This window comes from Mus musculus, chromosome 10 (genome assembly GCF_000001635.26).
Source record: "Mus musculus strain C57BL/6J chromosome 10, GRCm38.p6 C57BL/6J".
In the NCBI taxonomy this organism is placed as follows: domain Eukaryota; kingdom Metazoa; phylum Chordata; class Mammalia; order Rodentia; family Muridae; genus Mus; species Mus musculus.
This window is the reverse complement of record NC_000076.6, coordinates 60204163-60223459: the sequence shown is the minus strand read 5'-3', so window position 1 is coordinate 60223459 and position 19297 is coordinate 60204163. Positions and strand designations below refer to the sequence as shown.

The 19297-nt window shown below is 50.7% G+C and overlaps 1 protein-coding gene across 4 annotated transcripts in view; it reads left to right on the top strand.

The window, feature by feature from the left end:
- The first annotated feature begins 1345 nt into the window (after positions 1-1345).
- Positions 1346-19297, top strand: part of Chst3 (carbohydrate sulfotransferase 3) — a 40588-nt gene continuing 22636 nt past the window's right edge. For 2 of the 4 annotated variants that reach the window (XM_011243512.3, XM_017314030.2), the window contains exon 1: positions 1346-4556. The gene's annotated coding sequence lies outside the window, so the exon portion shown is untranslated. Of the gene's footprint in view, positions 4557-7272; positions 8230-19297 lie in introns of those variants that run through there. The other 2 variants (NM_016803.3, XM_011243510.3) reach the window with 2 other exon arrangements.

Here is a 19297-nt window from a genome sequence, read left to right as displayed (position 1 = left end):
GAGGGGAGGGGGAGGGGAGGAAGACGGGGGCCACCGTTCTTAAATGATACTGTACACTGAGCCTGGAGAGTATTTTAGGATGAAAAGTGCCTACGTCTTTTGGGTTAGATCTTTCCCCTCAGTAGCAGGTCAGATGCCTTCACTGAAGGCCCAGGAACCTGTGGCCCCATGTTGAGGTTTGCTCTGTTGCTATGTATTTATTGTAATGCTAAACACTGGCCCCCAACATCTAGTTGCCTCAGGGATGTGAGAATCCTCACATACATACATCAAGTGATGCTATGTGACCTTGCTCCTTAACTTAAAACTATTGGTTGAATAAAGCTGCCTGCAGCTTATAGCTGGGCAGAAGAGAGCTGGGTGATGCTTGGGTTCTCAGTCTCAGGGTCTGAGGCAGGACCACAAAGGGGGAAGAAGAGAAGGTGGAGAGAGGAGAGGAAGCCATATGGTGGGTGAGTCATGAAAACATGGCTATGAGGGTTGGCCAGTTGGAGTTAAGAGCTGCCCAGATGGAGCCTAGCAAGTTATAACTCGGGGTTATCGATAGGAAAATGGATACTCATAGCTTAGAGAGTAGATCTCTGCCCAGCTCTAGTGCTTTCTTTAAAGGCTTATCATAAATGTAAAAGTCATGTGTTGCCATACCACCTCCAGTAGGATCTGTGTGACAAGTGCCACAGACTGAGGCAATTGACCTCAAAAGGGGGAGGCCTTCTGGAACCGGTTGTGGAACTCTTCGCTGGAGAAATATTATTGAACCGTAGTTCTCATGGCAATCTATCTGTTTTGTTTTCTCTTATTCCTTTTCTTATTTACATGTTCCTGGTAGCCTAGGCCAAGATCTTAAGCAAGAATAATGGAGGCTGGTGAGATGGCTCACTGGGTAAGAGCACCTGACTGCTCTTCCGAAGGTCCAGAGTTCAAATCCCAGCAACCACATGGTGGCTCACAACCATCTGTAATGAGATCTGACGCCCTCTTCTGGCGTGTCTGAAGACAGCTACAGTGTACTTACATATAATAAATAAATAACTCTTTAAAAAAAGAGAAAAGAATAATGAGTAAGAAACCACCCTTAGAGATGGAGTCACTAACACATGACCATATTATCCCTGGGGAAACCAATGCTTGACTTTCTAAATCATTTACAAAACTATGATGATAGATAAAAATTTTCCCAACAATAAAATCTCATATGGCTACACATGTGTCATTGGAGGTGGATTTTGGTATATTGGTAAAGAAAGCCTTAATTTGGAAGAATTAAAATAGTTTAAATTTACATATTGAAGATGTTTAAAAAAAAATCAGGCACTAGATGTTAAATAATAATTGACCACGGGGCTGGAAAGTTAGTTTAGAAGTTAAGAGCACTGACCATTAAAGATTAATTAACCCGCTCCTGGAAATATGCCACTAGCCTTGGACGACAGCCCCCACTGAATAAATACATCCTTTTAGAATTGTTATATTTTGATGATTTACAATGATGTTACCTGTTCTGTTTGTGATTCACTGACTACATAGTTTCAGAGTTGTAGTGCTTGGATGATTTTTGTGCTTTACTGTGCCAAATGATTTTTGTTGGTATCTGCGATTGTTTCACTGGATATAGTTTCTAAGAGATGTAATTTTTTTTTTTAAGTAAGTACACTGTAGCTGTCTTCAGATGCACCAGAAGAGGGCATCAGATTCCATTATGAGTGGTTGTGAGCCACCATGTGGATGCTGGGATTTGAACTCAGGACCTTCGGAAGAACATCAGTGCTCTTACCCACTGAGCCATCTCACCTGCCTTGTTTGGGTTTTTTTAATGTAGAAAATCCCCTGCTTGAGAGCTGCAAAATACACTCAGATTCAGACTGCCTCTGTGTTTGTTTCTGTTTGTCACCGCCGGATCCTGACCCACCTAGCTTCGAGGACCCTCATTCCAGGGACCCCCATACCCGACTGGGGTGGTCCGTCGCAATGTGTCTTTTATCTGGGAACCGAATGATCAAAGGCAGGGTAGAAACCCCAGACTGAGATTACATGTTACAAGAGCCCTCGTATCCCAGAGCACACCAGGTAAGGTCTTCTTTCAGCTCACAGACCAGGGCAGCAGCACAGGCGGCAGGTTCTGACAGGCTGTCCAACACAGCGCCTGTCTGGTGTTCTCTTGCTCTTGTCGCCTCGTGCAGGTACTGTGTTTCATCCCTTGCATTTGTTTAGACCGGTGTTTTTCTACCTTCCTAAAATTACAATTCCTTACTGCAGTTCCTTACTGACCCCCAACCATAAAATTACTTTTGTTGCTACTTCATAACTCCAAAATTCTGCTACTGTTATGAATAGCCACATAAATATCTGATATTTTAGACGGTCTCGGGCAACCCCTGTGAAAACGTCATTCAACCCTCAAAGGGGTCACAAGCCACAGGTTGAGAGCCGCTGGTTTGGACAGATCTCTTTCTTCACTACCACCTATAATACACAGATGACATGGTACTATCTGTTGTAGAAAGTGTTTAATCCCTGTCGGAAGTTTCTACCCCACTTTAGTTAGTTAAATTCCCGATGAAAGACACACACAACCTTTATATTTACAATAAGCCTTAAACAATACAAGAGCTGGGCAGATATCTACTCTCTATGTTGTTAGAATCTACTTTCCTATCAATAACCCCGAGTTATTGCTTATTATGTTTCATCTGGGAAGCTCTTAACTCCAATTGGGAAATATAAGTCTTGTTTATTTATAAGCTAGTCGGGGATAAGGTTAAATTATCTTTGCTACAATATAGACATATGAGACAGGGTCTCTAGTGCTCTAGGCTGGCCTTGAACTCCCTATAGCTGAGAATGACCATGAAATTCCGATCCTCCCACCTCCACCTCCCACGTTCTGGGATTGCAAGTATGCATCACCACACCCAAATTTATGTGGTGCTGGAGAACTGAAGCCAAGCTTTCTATCCACTAGGCTCTATTCTCAGCCTGACACAGGTCTAACTTTTGGTCTTTGTGTGCCCTGAGGTGTATCACAACTCCAGTTCTGGTTTCCCCTAATAGGCTACAGAACACAGGCAGCCAGTGAGGGTTTTCTGCTGAAAGCTAGCTGCGGGTCTCACATCATAGTGCAGGGCACGACCACACTTCCATCAGGCCCCTGCTAGACAACAGGTTAGCAGATTCCTACCAACCTTCTAATTAGGGACCTGAGAGGAGGTCTTGGAGCCACCTGGGTCTCACTGCCCATTCTGTCCAGCTTTGTATCTGCTACCTGAGTCTGTTAATGTCTTCCGCTGATATAAATGTTCAGCATGACAGAGCGGGGCCAAGGACAGATGTGTATGTTTCCTTTTTTATATTTTCTCACTTCTCCTTTATAGACAATTGCTTATTTTGTCTAAACCTTACAAAAGCCCAAGAAACGTCAGGAGGGCCGTCTCAGGCCTGAAGTTAGCTAGAGTCCTGGAAAAGAAAGCTGGACTGGGAGACCTCAAAGAATCGTGTACATCACCAGGACTGGAACTTATAACCTGAAGTTTGGCTTGCTGTCCAACACTGGGCCCTTTACAGCAGTCTTGGCGAAGCTGGCCCTTTTACAGACCCAGCAATACTTACCACTCATCATCACTCAGAAGTGACATGACCTCCACCTCAGGAGTGCCAGCAGTCCAAAGGGGTCTTAAGCTAATGCCAAGGGGGTCCAGCTCCCTCTGAGCTTCTTGGTGAGAACCCTTTCCACATCTTGTCCTGGGGGCTCTGTGAGAAAGCACCAAGAACACTTCTGCAACCTGTGGCTGCCCAGGGAAGGAGGACGGTGGCTTTTCAAAATTCCAGGAAGCATCCTCAGAGGGACAGGAAGGTCCTCATGTTCAGGGTGGGCAGCAGCATGGGGGGGGGGGGCTCAAGCTGGACAACTCTCCTTGAAGCCGTGCCCCTGAACTCTCTTCCTTGGGGCTGGAAGCTCCTCCCAGCCTCGTCCTCAAGGGTAGGGATGGAGCAGCCCTGGCGAGTCCCCCGGGACGCAGCTAAGTCGGGAACAAAGGCCCACGGAGGGGTCGAGGAGAGCGAGGCTCCCAGGGGGGATAGGGGGGGCTGCTGCCCTTCCTCCCGGCTCCTCCCTCCTCCCTGAGTCCTCCGCCTCCTCCATCCTCTTCGAGAGGCCGGGTGGGCGGCCGCGCCAACTTCACCGAGCGTCCCCAAGTTGCCGGGTGCGCGTGTGGAGTGAGGTGGGGAGTCTGGAGGAGAGGCGCGGGGCTCCCAAAGTTGCAGCTGCCGGCTCAGGAGGCCGCCTCCGGTCGCTAGCGGGATCGGAGTCGTGGGTAGGACCGATCGTTCGCCTGCAGCTAGGACACCGCCCGCCTGGCGCCGCTTCCCGCCCAGCGAGGGGACCAGCCCGGCCGCGCCTCCCTCCCCGCACTAGCCGAGGACGCAGAGTGGGCGCCGTGGGGAGCGCAGCCCCAGCATTTTCTGAGCCGAGAGCGCAGTTGGGGGCGGATGCTGCCGGGGCTGGACGCCGACCTCCGGAGTGTCGGATCCGCCCGCCGGGAGGAGGAGGCTCGACCGGGGTAAGTGGGGCGCCCGCGTCCCGGCACCGCCTCCTGGGCCCCAGGCGGTCACCGACCGCATCCCAGAGCGCGCGCCAAACTTTTGGAGGAGAAGGGGACCGGCGGAGGGCGGGCGGGGAGTTCCCTGCGCGGGGAAAACCCCACGCTGCCAAATTCTCATCTGCCATGTACCCACAGCCAGGTCACCGCACAAACCACAAGTGAGGCATCTTCACGCCGAACGTCCTGCATACTCCCAAGTGCAACTCCTGCTTCTAGGAGCCTCCAGGGTTGGGAACTTTTAAACCAGCTTGGGTTCTTTGCTGGTCCCGCAGCTCCACCCACCATTGAAATGGAGCCCCCAAACTCCATAGCAGGGGACTACTAGCTGCCCGGGCTTTGGGAAGCGGTGCCTGAGACCCACTGAGGCCCAGGAACGGGGAGAAAGAAGCAATCGTTGAAGTCACTTGTCCCGGGCTAGCAAGGGCGGATTTGGTGTGGAAACTCGGCGTCTAGATGATGTGCCTGGGTATGCGCAGCCCTTCCGGAGGTAGATGGGGGAGACCAGAGCCAGTGATTTGGAAACTTTTAAAGTTCTTCTGGACTGGGGTCTTTAAGCTGTAAGGAAAAGGCTGTGTGCTGGTGCTGCGCCTGACAATCTGCGTGGTGTTCGTGACAGGGCGTTGCAAGGAAGCTGAGACCCTGGCGGATGTGCTTCCTCAGAGGAACTTCCATAGGGGATCTCAGCTCGGGGCCATATAAATGGGGCCGTGGATTGAGCTGAGACTAAAGTCAGGATGAAACCAGGCTTGTTGGCCTGTCTTGTACCAGAATGTCTGCTTGGTTTCTGATTCGTAGTGTCCTGCATGTCCTAAGGATCTTGGGGCTAGTGCAGTGCTGGGCACCCAGTCTTAGCTGTCTGGTGATTGAGGGCACCGGTAGTGAATTATGGACTTGCCTCAAGCGGAGCCCAGTGAGCCTCGGCTGAATTGGCATTGATCTTCTTGGAGAGAAAAAGACCTTGCTGGCTGCAGGAAGCCCTGCCTGGTGTCTTGGGTGGTGGTGGTGGGGTGTGTGTGGCCGGAGTCCACTGTGCCTCATGGTCACCTCTCCCTCCTCAGAGCAAGAGGAAGGTTCCATTTCAGCATCTGGCTATGTGGGGGAAAGGAATGGGATTGGAGAAGTTGGGTGCTGTTTGGCAGACTTGGGGAGTTCTGCAGTAGACAGTGGAAGTAGATTACATTAATCCTCCCATGCCCCCACTGTGGGTGGAGGTGAGTTAGTGGAGAAAAAAGGCCAGTGGGTATATGCTGGGGTAGAGTCCCTGGGACATGTGGAGCTGGGGACGTGTACTCTTGATGGCCTGGCTGGAGAAAGGTGGTTCCAGGAGCCCAGTAGAAGCTGTGTCTTGACTTGACGGTAGCACGTGATAGCATCCTTGAGAGGGTGGTCATAGTTCTGGTACAGACTATCCATGTCTGCTCTTCTCTGCCAGCTGGTGTGAGGCTCCCCGAGGGGCAAAAACATCCCTTTTTCCTGGAACTGGGGCTGCCAGCAGCTGAGAGTCCACAAAGATGTGAGGATGGCCTTGGCCTGTCACAGGGAAGAAATGTGTCAGTCCCCACTCCCGTTGCTGAAGAACACTTACTAGCAGCAGTGTAGACTCCAGGGCCCTAAATGCCAGGATTAGCAAGATTCGTGGGTAGTGCCAAGCCCAGAGGAGACAGGAGAGATTTGTTCTTGGCCATCCCCAATTCTGGGCAGAATAACGCCCTGCCTCCTTCCTATAGCCCCTCTCCACCTTCTTCATGTCTTCTGCAGTCAGCAGCTTCACAGATACTGTCCCCGAGACAGAGTCGTACCGTTGGTAAGAGACCAAGCCAGGATTTGAACCTGGAGAGTCTGATTTCAGAATTGTGCTGACTTCACCACACCAGCCTGTCTGTACAGGCTCTGTAGGCAGAAGCATAGGTGTTGCTTTCTAAGCTGGTTCCGGGGCCTCTGACTGCCCATCCCAGTCTCTGCAGAAGTCATGGCTCCTGGAGCCTTCGGTGTGGCTCTGCAGGCAGGAAGCTGGGGGTTTGAGTGTGAGCGCAGGACCATGGTTCAGAAACTTCATGAGAGACAATGCCCTACTCAGCTGTGAATGGAGAAAACTGTCCCTTTTGACTGTCCCATGGCCAAGCTGTGTGTCATCTACCCCTCCTATGCTCCTTCCCTGTTCTGACCTTGATAACATACACTGCTGTCTGAGGAAGTTATTCCTCACTGGCCATAGCTGTCTTTCTTACCAAACCAAGAGTTGGACTCTTTGGATCATCAGAAAGGACAGGTGGGGCAGAGCCAGGCAACTCCAGGAGATGATAAAAACGGCTCACTTTGTCCTCAGCTGCGCCTCTGTACACATGGTCCACAGAGCATAAGCTGTCTGACCCCATGGGACACAAGAGAAGATGACGACCAAGAGCAGATGCCTAAGCTCACGAGCCCCTGCGGGGACTGTAGCCACATTGCTTCAGTATCCCCTGCTTGATGCCAAACCTGGGCATCTGGGGGTTTAGAATACCTGGTGTCCTGATCCTCCAACCTCTGAGGATTAGAGTCACCCCTGGAGGAGCAGGCCTCTGATATGGTATCCATCACATGAGAAAAATAGGTTTCCTTAAAAGAACACGAGAGGCCTTGGGTGATCACAGCTCAACAGACACACCCACCCCCATCTAACAGAATCTCACTGGGTGAGGTCCTAGTGTCTTGAAGTCCTAGCTGCAGGGCGCCAGGAGCCTTCTTCCCCTCATTGGCAGAGTGTACATGCTGGATAAAAAGGAGGTGGGGGTGGGGACCACCTCACAGAGCACTTTAGTCTGTCATCTTTGTACCTCCAGCCCCATCCTGGTGCCTGGCACCCAAGGAAGGTGGGAGTTAGGAAGGTTGTCAAATGAAAGTGAGCCTTGGAAGGACTGTGTGCCATCACTGGGAAGGTGCCCTGAGGGCATCTTAGCGCTGAAGATGGCTCAGAGACCCAGACCTCAAGAAGTCTTGGGAACAGCATTTAAATGGGATTTTTATCACCCTTTTCTTTTCTAAAACCTAAAGAGCGGATAAGAGGCTGCCCTTCCCCGCTCCAAATCCGTGAATTCCACAACTGGGTGTGGGTGGTGGGGAACAGGGTGTTGGCCTCTACTGCAGGCTCAGGCACCTCTGTCTCCATTGTCCCAACTCTTAGCTGCCTGCTCCTGGTCCCCAGCCAGCGTGGAGGGAGGAACTGGCGACTGGAACCTCTCCATCAGTCTCCAGCATCTGCCTGGCTTCTCCTGAGCGCTGCCACCCCCTCACAAAGATGGCTGTGTGCCGGAGCACTGAGGGTTTCTCTAAACTCTGGGCCATTCATCACCAGGGTCCTGAGGACTCTGTGGGAAGTCTGGAGGAAGTGTGGAAAACCAACAAACCAATTTCCCACTCGGCCGCTCCTGGTGGCAAGTAAACAGCCACTTCTGGGGCCAGCCTGGGCTGTTGAAGGGTTATGCCTGTCCCTCCTTGGCCCGCCCTCCCTCCTTGACATTAGGAGCCTCAAAAGGCAGGGAGCACATGCTGGTCCAGCCAGTCCTGTGCTGCTGGACTAGATGTTGGTGGCTGGGATCAGGCACTACTTGGAGGAGAAAGGTCAGCCTGGGGCTGTGGCTCGACTCTCTGGGTAAGTTCTTGGTATGGGACAAAGGCCGGTACTTTGACCCAGAGGGTGGAGAACAGCGGGGCTTTTCACCAGCTTTGGGGCATCTTATACACACTGCTTCAGGGAGGGTGGATCAATGTTAATTTTCATCTCTTCAAGGTGGGGGCCCACTTGTGAAAAGACCACTAGAGACCCTGTACTCTTTATCTTTGTATATGTTCTGGATTGACAAAACTGTCTCAGGGTTGGGTCCTCTCAGGGAGGGCTACTGGTGTGAGGTCACCCGTGGCTTCTCAGAGTGCAAGCACTAGTGGACCTTCCGTGTCTTTGAGATAGCTAGCTGACCCTCCGGTGGCAACTGCAACTTATTCCTGATGAACTGAAAGCTCATTCATGCTCAGTAAGAAGGGATGTGGTCTCTAGATGAGGGTGTGTTGCCAGTGCTCAGAATCTGCAACATCAGGGCCAAGCAGAGTCCCAGATCCCTCTCACGTGCGGCTGTGCAAGCTGACTCTGTAAATGGGACACTTCGGGAGCCTGGGAGAGGGACATTGCATGAGAGTGATCAGTACTGCTGCCACCAGGCTGCTGGAGAAGGGAGTCACAGGGTGACCCTCTCCATGATTGCAGACTTTTTTTCCTCTGGTGTTAGGGGTGAAACTCAGGGCCTTACACACTCACTAGGCAAACTCTCTACCACTGAGCTCCCTCCCCAGGCCCATCCTGTAGCCTTGTAGGGGAGGAAGGGCTAGCAGCCACACAACCACAGATAAACTATTTCACAAAAATGTACACATACATATGCACACACACACACACACACACACACACACACACACACACACACACACACAGGTATCCACCCATGGACAGAATATTAAATAAGCATGAGACAGGTAGATACACTCCAAAATCATTGCTAGGTACAATCAGCTACAAACCCAGACCCACAACCTCAAGGCTACATTCGTTGAAAAGGCAAACTATGTGATATTTAAGAACACCTTGGGCTAGGTACTTAGCCTTTCTGAGCCCTCCTTCCTTGGTCTCTAAGAAGGGACTGGGGACCCTAGTGTGACCAGCTGTTGTGAGTTACAATGTATATGGAGGCTAGGATTGGACACAGTGTATGCTAGGTCTGTGGTATTCCTGGCATCTTTCCGGCACACCTCTGTGCCAGCTGTTTATAGAGCTGAGGATGTAAAGAATCTCAGGGATACACATATGAGGATGCTGGATCAATATGCTATACTGGGTGAGCCTTGATTCTCCAATACAGGAACACATCCTTGTGCTAGACCCTCAACTTTATTAGGAAGACTCTCACATCTTCCCACTGGCAGCTCAAACAATGCAGGAGTTAGTGGAATTCCTTCAGCAGCAGTTTTAAAGCAGGGCTACATAGAGTTCTCTGCTTAGCAAGGGAACCCCAAGAGGCCAGATGCAGGTGGGGCTGCAGACTCTGTTCCTATTGGAACATATTGGACTCCTGAGCATAGTTCTGGGCTCACTGTTGGGTGTGGTGGCCCATGCCTGTAATCCCAGCACTCTGGAGGAAAAGGCAGGAGGCTCCGGAGTTCAAGGTCATCCTTGACTACAAAGAGAGTTCGAAGCCAGCTTGGGGTATATGAGACCCTGGGGACAGAGATAGAGACAGACACACACAGACAGACAGACAGAAAGACACACACACACACACACACACACACACACACACACACACGAGGGGGGGTGGCGGGGCAGAGAGAGACAGAGAGGGCTCTCGACCCTAGACGGCACCAGTGCCTCTGTGGGCTGCTATGCTTTTGGTATGCATCTAGAGTCCACGCAGGGCACTTTTAGGTGCCTGTGCCAGCTCCCTTCTACCTGTCAGCTGGCCCCACCCATCCACTTTCTCCCCACTCCCTGTCTCCCTTCCTCTCCAGCTGTCTCACCATCTGCAAGATCCTGGTAAGTGTTAGTGTGCCCGAGCCAAAGCAGCGTTTGCCGAGGAAACATTTTGCAAATAAATGCTCCCTCACCACCACTCCCCCTGCATCCCCTCCCACCCTGACCCCCCAGCTGCAACTGCTCTAATTTTCAACAAAGAATTTCACAGCTCAAAGCACACAGTCACAGGCCGGCTGGGCTGGCTGTGGTCTGCAGCTCCTCTCTGGAGACAGCCAGAGTCTGAGTGCTAAGGGCAGATGCCCAAGTCTGAAGGAACTCCGAGGGAGAAAGCTAGAAGCCAAGTGTCTCAAGCGGGAGGTCCTTTCCTCTGAGAGTGAACAGAGCTCCCCTGGCCTATTGGCAAAGCTAAGTCCTTTAGCGCCTTGCATTGATGTCTGAGGGCAGGGCCCACAGGAACCAGAGACTGCAACAGTTGTTATGTCAGCACCACCCCTGATTCTTCCCACATGCCTTTACTGGCTTCCCCGGAAGCTCCTGATCTGGTCACTGGAACCGCCACCACTTTTAGGCTGAACCAAACCACATCCATGGCTGGCAGATCTTTGCCTTGCCATGATGTCACCAATAGGCTATTTCTCCACCACTGAACGGAGCCAACTCAAGTCAGACTAGAATACATTAAAGGCAGGTATATTGAGAAGCAGCCCTCGGGTGAGTTCACTGGCCCCAAGGACCAGGGAAAGCCAGAGAAGTCACCATGGTGAGAGAAGGTGGGGAGAGGAGAGAAAGAAAGAGCTCACACACACACACAGAAGGAGATGAAGGGGTGTGTGTGTCCAAAATGTCCGGATTATATAGGGAAGAGCCTCTAGCAGAAAGACAGATCAGCCCCTGGGCTGGAAACTTCAGGGTTTGGGACAGGATGTGCCAGATAGGGACTGAGGGATGGTGGGAGAACCTGGAGCCCTGGTCTGCTTTGATGTGTGAAATATGCTCCTCAGTCCCTTGTCCTGAGGTCTGACACCAAACAGTCACCGGTGTGTATTTGTCTTCATACGGCTGTACTCAGAGGAAGGAGTCTGTCTCATGGGAGCCAGGAGGTGCCTGAGGACCAAACTGAGGGAGGGGCTGAATCCAGGAGGTTGGTGTCACCTGTCACTGAGGACACCCCAAGAGGAAATATGGTTCTGACTCTCTGAGTCTGACCTGGCATCCACTAGCTGACCCCAGCTGGCATCTCAGACCATGCCACAATCTATATAGCAGGCCTAGTATCTATACCAGTGGCTTCCAGAGCCAGGAGGAGAGGAGAAGCCAAAGCCTCAGTCTCCCCATGGTCATTTCAGCAGAGCAGAGCCCTGGGTGGCTTCCACGACCTGTGAGCCATGGAACATGGTTGCTTCAGCCCACATCCAATCTCCTCTCTGGATCCAAGCCCCCCTCATTTCCTGGGCACACAGCCTGCACTCCACAGCCTCTTTAGCTGCACAGGACACCCCCTCCATCCCTCCTTCACGTTGGCATCTGTGTCGCTCCCTCCTGGAAGCCTGGCTGGGTGGCTCTCATACGCACACACAATATCTTGAGTCCTTTTAGTTGTCTGTCTGTTTTTCATAAATAGCACTTTGCAGTGGAATAACCATTCACGTACAGTAGTGTCTGGAAAGAATCCAACAGAACGGAGATTGCAAAGTGAATAGTCATTCAGCAGTGAACAGGTTGGAAGAAGCCACTTTTGACAGTCATTACCATAGAGTTAATTCAGTAATAGCCAGTAACCCGTCACACCAAGTGCACTGAAGTGGAAAATATGTAATACGAAAGAGCTGTTTGAAAGACCAGCACTTTTAAAAAGAGACACCTGAGCTGACTCTAACCAGCTCTAGAGTGGCTTTATAGAAATGCTTAGTGCTGCACTTAGCACACAGCATCAAGCAAGGTGAGCTGCTTTATATACAGGAGTGTGTGTGTGTGTGTGTGTGTGTGTGTGTGTGTTTGTGTGTATGTGTGTGTGTGTGTGTGTGTGTTGCTGTTGGGAACTGGAGATTGTATGTATGCATGTATGTATATATGTATGCATGTATGTATGCATGCATGCATGCGTGTATGTATGCATGTATGTGTGTATGTATGCATGCATGCATGCATGTGTGTATGTATGCATGTATGTGTGTATGTATGCATGCATGTATGTGTGCAGTTTTTGGTGTTTTGAAGCAGAATCTTACTCTGGCTAGGCTAGACCAACCTGGCCTTGAACATATGGCAGTCCTCCTGCCTCTGCCTCCCAAGTGCTAGGATTACAGATATGTGCCACTGTGCCCGGCTTTCATGAATTTTTGAAAGCAGTTTGAAGTAAACTGAGTTTGTACCTTAGCTACCATACTTGGCATGACATACTTTGTTGCATGCTACGTGCTTGATGCCCTCACTAATCCTCCCAACCCCCCACCCCACCCCCATTAACCTATCAAGGTTTCTAGCAGGGTCCCTATTTCTCAGATGAACAAACTGCTCCCTGAGGCTACCCAGCCATGAGCATTCAGAGACAGCCCCGGCTCCCTGGGTTTGTCTGTGCTTAAGTCTCTCCACATAGTAGAGGTTGACTGAGGCCGGCTGAGGCTGGCTGAGGCTGTGCCCAGGGCCAGGACATAGAGACTGTAGTTGTGAATTTCCATAGCAGGGAGAATGAGAGGTGACAAGGGAGAGATGCCAGGACAACTCAGAAGGGAGGATGGCCTGGAGGCCACAGTATAAAGCTCACTATTCATAGCCTAGGACAAGCCATTGAGTCACTGGGGGAAACCTGACATCATATCATCTCTCTGTCTGCTGCCTGCCTGCCTGCCTGCCTGCCTGCCCTTCCTGGGCTCCTGGAGACCTTCAATGCCCACAATCCCATAGTTGCTCTTCTCCCCCCATCCCCCCCCCACCCTCCCACCCCGGTAGCAGGGCCAGAAGCTCCCTTGAATACCCCTTCCCAGCCTTTGTCTCCCAACTTCCCGCCTCTCCTACTGTGCTATGAAGATTTCAGGGCAACATCATGGTGCCCAACTTCCATGTTGAGTTTTCAGAGTCTCTTCCTTTGGGAGAGGTGCCTGGGCTCCTCTTGGAGTCAGGGTTTGCTTGTTTGTTTTTGGAGACAGGTCTCATGTAGTTCAGGCTGGCCTCAAACACTATATAGCCACGAGTATCTTATTCCATTTCCCAGATGCTGGGGTTACAAGGGTTTTGTGACATACTGAGTATTAAATCCAGGGCCTTGTGCATGCTAGGTAAGTATCCTACCCACTGAGCTTCATGTCGAAGCCCAGGAGTCAGTGTGTAGAAAGTGAAGCTGGCTAGGCTCCGTGCCCAACAATAATCCTAGATGGGAGAGTGAAGCTGATAAACAGGCCCTCCTATCATTTTCAAGGATGCAGCCGAGTGCACCTGAGAGATCTTTGTTTAAGCATCTTTGGTCAACTGCTTATGTATCTCATTTAAATGGCATTTTTCAGATGCCAGCAACAAGGCTCAGAGGGATCAGGGGCCTTGTGTGTAGCCACACAGCCCAGAATTCAAACTCATTATCTAACGCCACATGTGCTCTCGGCCACTGCAGCAAGTGGACTGCACTTGACCCAGACTCACCACATTGGCAGTGCAGAATGAAAGTACCAGGGGAGCTTCCATGTCTGGCTGGGTCGCTATTCACTTTCCTAGAGCATGTGGACCGATGTGGGACGTGGCACAGAACAGTGGCTGCCCTGGCCATAGGAACCCTGGGTATGGGAGTTGAGCAACAGGTTTTGGTTTTTATTTTTAAACCCTTAGCTTATTTCCCTCTTAGGAAGGCACATTCTCCATGCGTCAGAGGGGTGTCTGCCCAGGATTTGGTGGGTCAGACCTGGAAAAAGAATATGAGTCAGGTTGGGGCGGGCTGCCAGCTTCCTCGGCCCAGGCTGTGGGTGCAGGATGCCAGGCTGCAGCAGCTGCAGCTCTGACTCAAAACTCTGCTCCTGCTGTCCCTCGGCCTGAAGCTGGGGGGAGGGGTCTGTGCCAGCTCCACACAGAGTGGCACCTTCATCACACTAAGAGAGAGAGAGAGAGGGAGAGAGAGGGAGAGAGAGAGAGAGAGAGAGAGAGAGAGAGAGAGAGAGAGAGAGACCTCACCCCGTTAGCCTGGTTTCCCAGTTAAGAACAAGGAGGCTGGCAGGCACTTCTGACTGTTTGAGCTCCCTCAGCTAGGAGGAAGAGGAGAAGGAAGAGGAGGGGGAGGGGGAGGGGGAGGGGGAGGGGGAGGGGGAGGGGGAGGAGGAGGAGGAGGAGGAGGAGACTCGAGTTCCTGTTCTGTATGTGAAAGGACAGAGGGTCTTCCTTCCTCGAGGCAGGGACCAGCATGGCCCTCTCCCAAAGGGCTCAAGGACCTTTTGATCCTATCTCCTTAAACCTTATTCTGTAGCCATTGATGTAGGTGTGAGTCCAGAGGGCACCTTATTGGAATCCCCAGATGCTTGTGTCCAGGAGCAAAGAATGAAGCAGGACCTCATGAATAGGGGCGGAGGCAGAGATGTTCTTCTAAAAAGGAAGAAGGCAGTTCTGACAGTGGGCATGGGCCATAGAACTGGGAGGGCTTAGAAGCTCAGAGTACTGGGCTGCAAGAGCCCTGACCCTTGACTTGCAAGGGCTCCACTGTGGGCAGCCACTTCGCAGTGATCATAGACAGCAATGGGGGTGACAGAGTGGGACTCTGCAGCACCCCCATGCTAGCTCTAGTCCCAACTATTTTTCAGGTTGTGCCTCAGTTTACCTAATAAAACAGGAAGCCCCAATGGCATTCCATTTAAGTTGCCTTCAAAGTGGAGGGGACTGGGGAATTGGCTCTGCAAGGCCTGTGTAAGACCCTAAGTTTGATTCCAATACTACCAAAAAATAAAATAAAATTGGAGAATTAAAAAAACAACAACAAAGAAAGGCAAGGTGGTGGTGACTCCCACCTTTAATCCCAGCACTCGGGAGGCAGAGGCAGAGGGATCTCTGTGAGTTTGAGGCCAGCCTGATCTACAGAGGGAGATCCAAGACAGCCAGAGCCACCCAGAGAAACTCTGTTTTGAAAAACAAACAAACAAAAAACAATAATAACAACAACAACAAACCCAATGTTGACATTACTGGTTGCCTATGTAGACAGTCCCCGAATGCTCGAGTCAGGCATAGGAAGGAGAATTCACCATATCACCTTGTAAACATTGTACAAGGGACAACCTGTACTTGTCCTAAGATTTGAGAGGAAAACAAGAAAAAAAAAAAAAAAAAAAAAGAACCCGTTCTTGCCTATCTCCAAAGGGTCTGGCATGTCAAACCCTCTTGTTTAGCAAGCCTCTATTTTTAATGAGTCTCACAGAGCCCAGGTTAGTCCCAGGTACTGTGAAGACAAGGAAAACCTTGGACTCTTAATCCTCCTGCCTCCACTAGACTGCTAAGATTACACACAGGCTTTGTACCACCAGGTCCAGCTCTTTTTTTTTTTTTTTTTTTTTTTGGTTTTTTTTTTGTTTGTTTGTTTGTTTGTTTTTGCGAGACAGGGTTTCTCTGTGTAGTCCTGGCTGTCCTGGAACTCACTCTGTAGACCAGGCTGGCCTCGAACTCAGAAATCCGCCTGCCTCTGCCTCCCAAGTGCTGGGATTAAAGGTGTGTGCCACCACGCCCGGCAGTCCAGCTCTTTAAAAAGCCATTTAAACAGGCCTTGACATTTGCAGAGAAGTAGTAAAATCCTACACTGGCAAGGAAGGTTAGGGGACAATGGAAGCCTCCCCTGCCACCTAGCAAAAGCCAGCCAGCCTTCTCTACAAAGAAAGGAACAGCTCTCCAGAAATTCCAGTGTGGTGACTGAGCAGTGCTGAGAGCAGGGGAGACTCAGGCCTGGGTGGTTTTATCACCGCTAACCCCACAGGGACTAAGGGCCGGGGACAGTTTGAGCCTGGAAAGGCCCCTGCCAGTCCAGGTTTCTTGCTGTGGTTCGGGAGGGGGACACTTCTCAGAAATCCCTGACGAAAGGTCACTGGAGCTGTGCCAATAGCGCAGAACTGACTCAAGGGTATAGTGACCTGGCCACTGAAGAGGCTGGGACACCACAAAGAGCTTCAGGCCTTCAGACTTCTAGGTGAGCATTGCCCTGTATTGTGTTTTGGGTAATCGAAGTTAGGTCCTTTGTGGAGAATGTTTATGCCCATGCCCTTCTGAAGAGAAGCAGAGACAGGGCCAGGCTCGCACAGCACCTGGGTGGAGAAGAGATCTGTCCTAGAGCTCTGTGGAGGGGCCCTAAGGCTAAGGACTGCTCCTGGAGGCCTTTTAATGGCTCTGAGGGAGAAAGTCCTTATGGTATCAGCCTGAGTTTGATCCTTGGAACTCACCGTTGGTGGAGAAGACCAACTTCTAAAAGTTTTCCTCTGACTTAACACACACACACACACACACACACACACACACACACACACACACCACATACGCATGCATGCACGCATGCAAATAAAATAAAAATAAAAATGCTACAGGAAAATGGAGACTCATCCCCACAAGGGAAAGGAGAGCCTTTCATCTTGCCCCAGAGAAGGGTGTGCTTAAACACAGGAGCCCAGCAGTACCAGGGGAAAGAGAACCATACAAATTAGCATGAAAATCTGTTAGTAAAAAGTCTGGAAGCCCTTCCTTACCAGGGTTGCATGCAAAGAAAGTGCTGGGGAAAAGCAGACAGTATATACGTGTGAGAAAGGCCAGGTTGAGGTGGACATTGCCATCCCAATGGACAAAAGAGGAAGGAGTCCCCAGACCAGGACCTCAGAACACTTCAGGCTCGGCCAAGGTGTCCTAAGCTAGATGACCAGGCTTCCAGGAGAGTGACCTGGTGCTCAGCTCAGTCTCTTCTGTAATGGATGACCTCATCCCCATAGTGCCTGGGTGGCTGCACTCTCCTTGAGCGAGTACTGTTTTAGGAACCCAGAAAAGGCCGGCCAAGTCAGTCCCTAGGGTCTTGGCCAGCGTTTTGCCCCCCTTTGCATGTGTCTGAAACTTAGGAAGAAGGTCTGGGGTGAGATCCTTCAAGCTTAGGGGCAGTCTGGGGTCGGGAAGCACACTTCCCCATAGTGGCTTGTGTCGGGGCTGCTGCCCTTCCCAGACTGTGTCCCTCCCCCATGTCTGACCTTGCTGGCAGTGACAAGGTGAAGTTCATCAACGTACTCAACAAATTTCCCCTCCCTACTTCCTACTTTATGTCCGTCCCTGTGTCCTTATTTACGTATGTGTTCAGTCTGTGTGGCAACAGCCCATGTCACCTCTATGAGTGGAAATGGATAGCACAGAGGACGTGAAGATAAACGTGCCGGGAAGGAATGTCCAGCTAAAGCCAGGGGACCTTGCCCTGCGCAGTCTGGCCTTGACTCTCCAGCTCTGCGTCTTTGGGTAGATTAATTCTCTGAACCAATGTTTCTTGTCAAGACAGTGAAGGAAGTGGTGATGGGAGGGTCCAGCTGCTGTGACAATCAGGCAGCACAAAAGGTTTGAAGTGACACACTGGAGGGGAGGGGCTTCATGCTAGTCCCTGGGGGATTGACTATAGTTGTAGAGTCAGATGCAGGGTGGTTGCACCCACCCTCTGTTACTGACTGCCTTTTGCACCCACCCTGGGTTAATGGCTGCCTGTTCTCCTTTGGACCACTTCCCCTTGTCTGCAGCTCTATACAAGTGTTTTATGCATGTTATGTCTGCACACAGTATAATAAAGGGCATGGGACCCCATTACAGATGGTTGTGAGCCTCCATGTGGGTGCTGGGAATTGAACTCAGGACCTCTGGAAGAGCAGCCACTGAGCCATATCTCTAGCCTCTACAAGTGTTTTAGAGTGGTTATTTTATTCTCTTTATTGGAAAGGCAGATGTCTAGTGTGTACAGTTTAAGAGCAACAGATAGGAACCAGTGTATCGCATCTTCCCTAGTCCCTCCACTGCATGTGGCTGATTAACTATTTGGTCCAGCCCTGGCAAGTTGCACAGGGACAGGTGGGGGAGGACACAATGGTTTTAAGTGCATGTGGAGAAGTGTGATATTTTTAAAACCAAATTTGTTTAACCTTGTCTCTTTTTCTACATGTATTTATGTATTTTATTCGAGGAGCAGATAACAGTCATTCGCTAAGATGCACAGGTGCGTGTGTGAAGGTCAGGGACAACCTGATGGTTCTATCCTTCCACCATGGGGGTTTCAAACTCATCTTACTGGAGAGGGGCTCACTCTGTAGCCCAGGCTAGTCTTGAACTCTCGGCTTTCTTGCCTCAGCCTTCAGATTGCTAGGATTAAAGATCTGTGGCACAAGACCAGGCTGATGCTAAGTGCACAGTTTTATTTAACTTTGGGACAACATTGCACAGAGATGTCTGTCCTGAAAGTAGTCCTTGTTTGTGTCCCGCCCACATGACTATGTTGTATGGGACTGAAGGGACATATCTGTGTTGTGTGGGACTAGAGGAACTCTCATGCCATCTTAAAAACCCCCCATTCAGGCAAACCACAAAGGCAGATCCAGTCCCAGTGAGCACATTCAGAACTAAAACTCTGGCTTTCAAGGCTCTTGAGCTGAAACCTCAGCACAGATTCACATAACTGAATCAGAAGACTTAGGAATCTTTTTTAAAAAATAATTTTATATTGTATATTTTCTTTATTTACATTTCAAATGTTATCCCCTTTCCCCGTTTCCCCACTCCCAGAAATCCCCTATCCCATCCCTCCTTCCCCTGCTTCTATGCGGGTGTTCCTCCACCCACCCACCCACTCCTGCTTCCCTGCCCTCGATTCCCCTACACTGGGGCATCTATGGAGCCTTCATAGGACCAAGAACATACTCTGCTACGTATGTAGCTGGAGCCATGTCCTTGGTTGGTGGCTTAGTCCCTGGGAGCTCTGGGGGTAGGGGGTCTGGTTGGTTGATATTGTTGTTCCTCCTATGGGGCTGTAAGCTCCTGCAGCTCCTTCAGTCCTTTCTCTAACTCCTCCATTAGGGACCTCGCGCTCAGTCCAATGGTTGGCTTCAAGCATCCGCCTCTGTAAGTCTTAGGAAGTATGAGACACTCTGGTATTTTCTGTTTTATGTAGCACTGGTTTATGGAGAAAGAGAAGGAAGGTCAAAACCTTACCTGGCAGCCGGGTGTGGTGGCACACGCC